The sequence below is a fragment of the Cryptomeria japonica genome, chromosome 4 (assembly GCF_030272615.1).
Source record: "Cryptomeria japonica chromosome 4, Sugi_1.0, whole genome shotgun sequence".
Taxonomy (NCBI): Eukaryota; Viridiplantae; Streptophyta; class Pinopsida; order Cupressales; family Cupressaceae; genus Cryptomeria; species Cryptomeria japonica.
This window is the reverse complement of record NC_081408.1, coordinates 407,168,581-407,177,253: the sequence shown is the minus strand read 5'-3', so window position 1 is coordinate 407,177,253 and position 8,673 is coordinate 407,168,581.

Sequence of the window (8,673 nt, the reverse complement as noted above, 5' to 3'; positions counted from 1 at the left end):
AAAATATACACAAACATGAGGAATATCTCAAATTGTATTGAAGCACTTAGTCCTATTACCTATGTGTACAATTGTGTTCATTCCTTCTCACGAGACAATTGTCACCTCTAGGTTCCATCATGAATAGCTATGTGATTTGTCTTGACTCTGAAAGAATCTTGGATAGAGCTTCGCTTCCAGCAAATGTCTATAGCCTTGATGAGGTTATTGATATAATCTCACAAGTCTTACTCCATTTCCAGTTGGACGTCCATAGCCACAATGGAGTTACTCACATGTTCCCAAAGCCAAATTTTGATATTCCATTTAATTTATTTTCAGTTTGTCTTTTGATTTTTCTTTTCTTTTTTATTTATCTCTTTCTCTTGATACTGCTTTCTTTTCTTGCCATATTTTTTACACTTTGGTTCATAAGAAATGAAACTCACTTGGGTTTGAGAATTACAATGGTGTTGAAGCAGGACTTTAGATTTTTCACTAATCACAACTTTGCCTGGAAAGTCACAATGACTTAGAGTTCATTAGTATGTAAAGATATAATAATTGAAATATGTCAGCATCAAGATACAATAAGTGATTTTCTTTAAGTTAGGTACAAATCCTAAACAAATGATAACACTAGAAAATAACCACCTCAAATTCTAAAGAGCTTCACAAGTGATCATTCAAGAAATGTATTGGACATAATAGTGAGATACCAGGGTATGCCTTGATATAGTCACCACAAAAGGATATCCATCAAAACTAAACTAATTCAAAGCAAAAATAAACTAAGACAAAGCAAACTAAACTAAAGAAATCAAACAAAACTAACTAACTAAGCCACATAGGAATGGATGATGGGATGATGGGATCGGATAATGTGATGTATGCACAGGAAGATCAGGATTGACACTTGTACCAGCCCCTATTCCCTGAGCAGCACCCACAATACCCTGATCATGGCTAGCAGTATCATGAGGATGCAAAAAATCCTGTAAAAATAACAAATTATAGTTCATGACATAAAAGAGAACAAAATATAAAACCATGAATGAAATTATGTTATAATTAAATATCTCATGACAGCTTACTTGCAAGTTATGTGCTCTCTCAATCAATATTTTAACCCTTTCTCTTATCTCATATGTTTGAGGTACTATGAATAATAACTGAAGGATTTCTTCATTGAATTTTTTTGGGGTCTTCATTATCATATCTAAAGAGTTTGCAGAATATGTGATGTCATCATCACATAATAGTGACTGCACCTCCCAATGGATGGGGTCTTCATTATCATATCTAGAGAGTTTGCAGAATATGCGATGTCATCATCACATAATAGTGACTGCACCTCCCTATGGATGCTCTCATCTACTGTTGGTGCCTTTCCCCGATCATCCGACTGTGACAAGTATTAAAAACTATCCAAATTAACCCAATAAACTTACAAAAAAATAAATAATAAAATGGTGCAGAGGCACCCAAGAACAAAGATATCTTATGAGGTCAAAGTACATTTTTTTTTCTTATTTTTAATTTTCATACATGATTTGTAAGGCCATAAAGTCCATTGATATCATAAACAACTCAATTGTAATGCTTGAAGAGCCATTTTGTACCAAGAGACCTAATAGGTCTTGATAGAGTCAACTAAGGTCAAAATGTCCATAAAAGGATTAGAAATGTTGTAATTGATTATATTGATTCCATTTTTGTCATGTTGGAAACATCCAAGAAGGATATGGTCAAAGTTGGCAAAGTTGTGTCAAAAATGCAAAAGTTGCAAAGTTGCAACATTGCCAAAAAGTGCAAAAGAGATGTAAAATATCATCCATCGATCATGAGTTGGTTGGAGTAGTTAGAAGGAATAGACATTAGTTTGTAATTTTTTATAAAAGCATGTATTGTCGAGGTCAAGAGTGGAGGAGCAATTTGGAGGGCATTTGACAAAGTTTACCCATCAAACCCTCAACTGTCATAAAGGTTTAAAGGGTTTGTGACTGTCACAGAGCCAAGAAGGCTCATAAATGTTGTATTTTAAATTTTTAATTATTTTAGAATTATGGTATATTGAAATTCCAATGAATCCTTTCTTATACATTTTCATGGAGTATTTGAAGAGATATAGTAGTTTTTCTAAAAACTATTAAAACCCTTTGTTTTAACACAGTTTATGGGAGGCCCTAGTAACAATGTTATATTAATGGACAGGTGATTAACAGGAATCAGTAAGTTTTTGACACTTTACTGTTGAATGCAATAACCACTCATGCTAAGTAAGTGATAATATGTTTTACTGGATATATGGTAGTTCATCTCATTAAGGGTTTGTTTTAAATACAGAGTTTTGCAGTCCTCTATACTGTGATTAATTGGTTCCTTCATGATCAAATTTGAAAAGACTGATGTAATGAAGATTTAATGCTTATCATTGAGTGTGGATTCAGTTGTAGTATGAAATCCTTGAAGGCTCGAAGACAATAGGATTCAATCCCAACTGTGTTTTCTTTATGAAACATAGTGATCAAAATCAGAATGTGATCAGGTAATGAAAGTAAGGAATTGACAATCCTAATTGGAGATAGTAACATGAAACAATGAGGTAAACCTTTTAGCTATAAGTGCCTAAAGATGCATCATGATATGTTCTCTAGGCTGAAGCCTTCCTCGTATGATCAATGTCCTGTTGTGACAAAAAATAAATATAAAAAAACATTACTGAAATGTGACCAATAGACTTACAAAAAAAAACATAATAATAAAATGGTATATTGGAGTCATTAATTGGAGGTTGGGTAAAATGGTATATAGTATGTACCACCCCCATAGTAACTGTGTTTGTATCTATGCAATTCAAATTGCAATCGATTAGCAACTCTTCACCTGCAGTTATTGATTTTATTGCACATATGAATACACAATTTCCCTCGTGTGCCTTGAATATGCAATTGGGTTGCTTATTTGGGTTGCTAAAACATGGATAAGGAGGAGGCCAAATTGGCTATTGATAATCATAATAGAGAAATGAAGCTAAGGGATAGAGAGATGCAAACAATTGATGTATCATCTTCCAACAATGAGGGATCATCAGAAGGAGATGAGATTTCATTTGAGCAACTCTCCAAGATGATGATTGAAGAGAAAGTGTCCCTAGTTAGGGATCCAGATGAAGAAGTGCCCATAGAAGAGGATCCAAGGAAATTGTCTTGTAAGGATTTCATGTCTGATGACAGTTTTGTAAAGTCTTCTAAATTTAAGTCTTTCTTGTATAAAATAAAAGGTAAATCGGTTAGGGAGAGTGCTGGAGAGGTGAATGCCTCTAATGAAAACCAATTATTGATTGCTTTGAGAAGTAAAGTAGAACAAGAAATGAATCAAATGGATCCTAAGAGAGGGGGGAAATTGCTTGAAGATGCAGGCACCTTAATCATTCCTGGATGGGATCTAAATTCAGCTCTAATATTTGATAGTTTTCTCCATGATATTGATGCAAAACATAAGTTGTCTCTAGAAGGTGTGACCCAAGTGTACATGGGGTCTATGTACAACCTAGATGAGCACTCTATGTTGATTTGGTCTTTATATCCTCCACACAAAAGAGTCATGGTGATTGATACATAGAAGGCCTTTGGGCACATAATGACTCTAAAGGTTAGAGAAATGGATCCTATAGTTACATCTGATCTGGGAGTAAATATTGCCAAGTTGAATAAGGCACAGATTCAATTGTTGCTAAGAGAAAAGGAGTATAAAACTTGAGAGAATTAGACTAAATAAAGAGATTGATCATTTGAGATAAATGTTGAAACAAAAAGATCCACAAAAACTATTGACACAAGGTGAAAGCTCGTAGCCTCAAACCAAAGCTGGAAAATTAAAAGAAGAGAATCTTTAGCTCTAGGCCCAGTTGAGAAATGTCAAGAATGAAACTTTATCTGCACTCATACAAAATAGGCTCACAAATTTAATGGTATGGATGGATAAATACTGGGATATGTACTTTAAGAATGAGACTATCATCGAGGAGAATGAGAGATTGGATGAGCGACTGCATGAACAACTTAAAGAGATTTAAGGCAAAGATGAAGTAGACCCTAAGGCTGTGCAGAATTGTGAACAACTAATAAAAATTCATTAAAAATATCTAAAAGCTCTGAGATATGAGGGTTTTATTTTCCTTGGTGATGGATCAAATGACATCCCTCCTTTGCATAAAGAAGATGGAGATCAGAAGGAGAAAGTGGAATGGATTAGGGAATGCTAATAGGTGCTCAAGGATGCAATGAAAGCTGCCAAAGCTGAGGACACCAAAAAAGTGGCAAACTACATGGAGGGCATGGTGTTGATGGAGGTGGAGGCATGAGACAATGTTCATGACTGTGATACTCATTTCAGTGAGGAATACTTGGTACACTTAACCAAAGTGCATTTGTGCCTAACTAGATGATAACTACTTTCATTTAAAGATTAATGTTTTAATCTGTTTCCAAAAGAATTTTTCAAAGGGTCTAAACCTATGATGTGTTATAAGTACTTGATGTTCATTTACGAAGGACAAGTTGATATAAGTTTTTAAGCTTTTACAAGTGTTTAGAAGTTCAATTTTCAAGCAGTTCTCATGCTCCAAGAACAAGACTCTTATTTTCAGAAGTAATATACAAAAATTAGTTTCCTTATTTGCAAATTGTATTGTGGATGTTTTCATTTTAAAATCAGATCTATGTTGTTATTATCTACAATTGATAATTGATGCTTTAAATCTCTACGTGAAGAAATTATATATTGTTACATGGTTGGCTTATCAGGATACATATGGCATAAAAATCAAAAACATCATGAATTAATTATGTAACCATATAAGTCAAATATAATTCTATCAAGAAATCAATATCAAATAGATAATATAATTGCATAACTCATACATTTAAATATCATTGATCTTCTTCTTCATCCAATTCTTTGTTTGTATCATCCGATCCAGATTCGACATTGTATGGATTGGTCATATCATCATCATCGTCATTGACATCATTTTTGATAATATCATCATCCACACAGATATCATCTTCATGAACATTAACTCCTACATCATCATGATCTAGTTCCTCTTCTTCAACATCTTCCTCGGGCACGTCATCAACTAACTATTGATCCTAATCATTATCTACATCATATTCTAGTTCTTCAGTATCTTCTTCCACCATATATACTTTACCAGCATTCCTCTTGGATCATGTCTAACAACAAATGACCAACCCAATTTACATGAAACCTCTGAGTAAAATACCTGCTCACATTGGCTTGGAAGAACATAGGTCTCAATCCCATCTTACTCGATCGACCTTGTATTAACCATGGTAAATCCATTATAATGTTCGATAATAATTCTCTCCGGATCATTTTCATTCAATCATAGCACCATTGGATGACGAACAAAACTAATTTGAAGGACTTAAAGTCACACTCAAGTATATCATCCAAAATACCATAGTATTGATATTCAGAGACTTCTTGATGTATGTCACTTTTGGATGAAACATTAGTCACCTGAAAGACTACAATTATCCCATAATCACAAGTTTTCTTCATGTCATCCAAATTTTTGATTCAAAATCACATAGCCTTGTGGTGTTTCACCTGCAATATGTCAAACATGTAAAAATTAGTGCATTGTCAGATGATAAACATATTTATTCTTGGTCGAATGTATGCAAAGAAAAAAAACTCAACATATATATACATCAATAATATAATTGAAAAGAGAAACACCCAGCCCATGAGATATGATCTATAGAAGTAGACTCATTACTTTTACTATATGTCAAAAGGCATTTATAAATAAACTGTAATTACTTCCTTTGACCAAGATATTGCCTTATCAAAAACAATACAATATAGAAAATGAAATAACAATTTTCCCCTTTTGGTAAAAATGTATCCTTTAGTAAAAAGTGCAATCCATCACTCGTAGTCGATAATGTTGGGTGACAGAAGGCAGCTTGGTGCATGGATAGATGTGGCATGGGAGGATCTACCACATGTGCCCCAATGGGTTTTTTCAAAGGGAAGATGGGAGGACATGGCAGCGCAAGCGAAACACGGCAGGCAAAACAGGTTTTTTCGCCTGATTTCGAGCTACTTTCAAGGGTTTTTTCAGAAATCATCACAGGCGACAACGTCACATTGGGAGGTTTAATTCATGAGGTCAAGGTGGTAATGGTTTGGGAAAATATAATCATCATTTGAAATCCAAGAATCGATGGGCTAATTATAGAGGTGATAAGAGATTGTTTGCTCAAGTGGTGGGCCCTGGAAGCATGAAAACAACTAGGGCATATGTTTCTTTGGAACCAGAGGGTGCATTGGAGATTCTAAACTTGAAGGCTTCTAGCTTTGGCAAGGACAAGATGAATGATGGTAATTTGACTCACTTTGTTTCAAGTTTGGCAAAAGGTAAGGGGGTTGATGGAGCCCCAGAGAAAGAGGTATGGGTTCCTATTCTGTGTTTTGATTTTAGCGGATCTTTTGTGGCCGAGAAAGCTTCTAGGTTATATTTTGTTGCACTCTTGGGTGAGATCTAGGGTCCTCAAACTAATTTGTCTAAGTTTCATTCTAAATTGAGGAAAAGTTGGTCTACATTGGTTTATTTTCATTTATTGTCTGCAATTACCTTTGTAATTGTTTTCAACTCCCCACATTTTAGGGATGAAGTTCTTGCGAATATGTTTCATTGGTTCAACAATAATTTACTTATGATATCTGCTTGGAAGCCTTTTTTGTCCTAGAATGGTCCAAATCTAAAAATATTCCAGTTTGGTTTGGGTTGCCTAAATTTCCCTTTGAATTCATGGATCCAGAAGTTTGGAAATCGATAGGAGATAATTTTGGGTCATTTTTGACATCTAAATCTGATTTTGTGGAAGGGAAGGTTCTAGTAAAAATTTGTGTGTTGGTTAACCCTACTTCTGTGTGCCTGAATTCATGTAATATTAAGTCAAATAAGGGTGTTTAGAGACAATCTATTGACAAGTTAGATAATGACCTTCTTCATAATCCGATTGTTGTGGATGCCCCTTTGTTTTTGGATTTTCATATTGATTCCAAGACTGTTACACAAGATAAGGGTGGTATTTATGTTCCTTGGAATCCTTTTTCTGCTAAATCTTCTTCTCTCCATGTCTCTTTTGACTCTGATTATCAGCCAAGGGGGGGTCTTGATGGGAACAATGTAGGTCAGTTTATCCATAACGCTTCCTCTGATAAGGTGGATGTTGTTTTGAACAATTTAAATCAAGCAGGTTCTTAGGGGGCTAATATTTCTAATCTTGTTAGTCAGGGACAGGGTGTTAATCCTTTGCATTCTGGTCATAAAAGACCTTCCTCCCCACAAGTTCCTATTAAGGTGGCTGAAAGGGTTTCTATTTCTTTAGAAGGGGCGGATGTTCAGGTGAACATTAGAGAGAAAAATGGGGTTGAAGGGGATAATTTACCTGTTAAGCCTATTTCTTTAAGTCAAGATGATGCTCTCTTAATTCAGAAGGTTAAAGAATTAGCAAATAGTAAGTCTAATCTGGGTAATGGCACGTCTTAGGAGATTCCAGTTATTTCTCTAGATGAACATATTGTACAGCAAGTTGAGAATCTGCTCAATAGTAATAAGGATCAGTTAGATGAGGAGGTTAGGGATAGGGTTGTGTGTTCTATCAAGAATGATTTGAATTTAATTAATAAGAGCTTGCCTATTTCTCCTTCCTTTAACCCTTTTGAGGTTCTCAATAATGATGTTTCTCAGGATGTTTTAAATAAGGTGGTACCTCAGGGAATGGTGTCTTCTCCCCTGTTAACTTCAGGAAAAATGCCATCCTCTCCTATAGGTACCCCTTTTCCTCAAGAAAGATGAAATTCCCTATCCCAATTGTTTCACTGGGTAGGGGTAGACCTCCAAAAAACCGTAAAACTCAATTAGAAATTGATGCAGGTATTCAGCAAGTGATGTCTGCTTCTCCTGGGGTTAAGAAGGGTAAAACCTTGCCTTTGGATAAAGGGAAAAACACTGGGCATCTTTTGTGTTCCATTAAGAAGAAAAAGAAATGCTTAAATAGTCCTTCAGTTACTAGATCTGTGGCTATTAAGAGGAGTTTACATAAAATTTTTGGGGAGAATATTTCTTCCCCTAAGGATGGAAAGAGGGGAGTGTCGACCTGCCCTCAAGGGAAATGAGAATTATTTCCTGGAATGTTAGGGGCTTAAATGCCCCTAACAAGAGATACTTGATCAGGTCTCAATTGGACTTGTTTAAGTGGGATATAGGTATGCTTCAAGAGACTAAGCTCTCTTTGGAGAATTCTGATTTTGTTTTTTCCTCTTGGAAGAAGTGAAAAAAATTTTCCCATCCGGCTTCTGGGGCTTTGGGGGGTTTGGCCTTATTATGGAATGATTTTGTGGTCGATGTAGAACTGATTGCTTTTGCTCCTAATTGGATGCTATCATTAGTGTCTAATAAAACTTCTATGTTCAAATTCTGGCTTTTCAATATTTATGCCCCCTCAAGTGTTTTGGCTAAATGTAGTTTATGGCAAGAACTTATAAGGGTGTCATCCCCCCTAAGGGATCATTCTTTTATTATTTTGGGGGGGGGACTTTAATGCAATTTTGGATTTGGGAGAAAAGACAGGGGGTATTTTCCCTAAT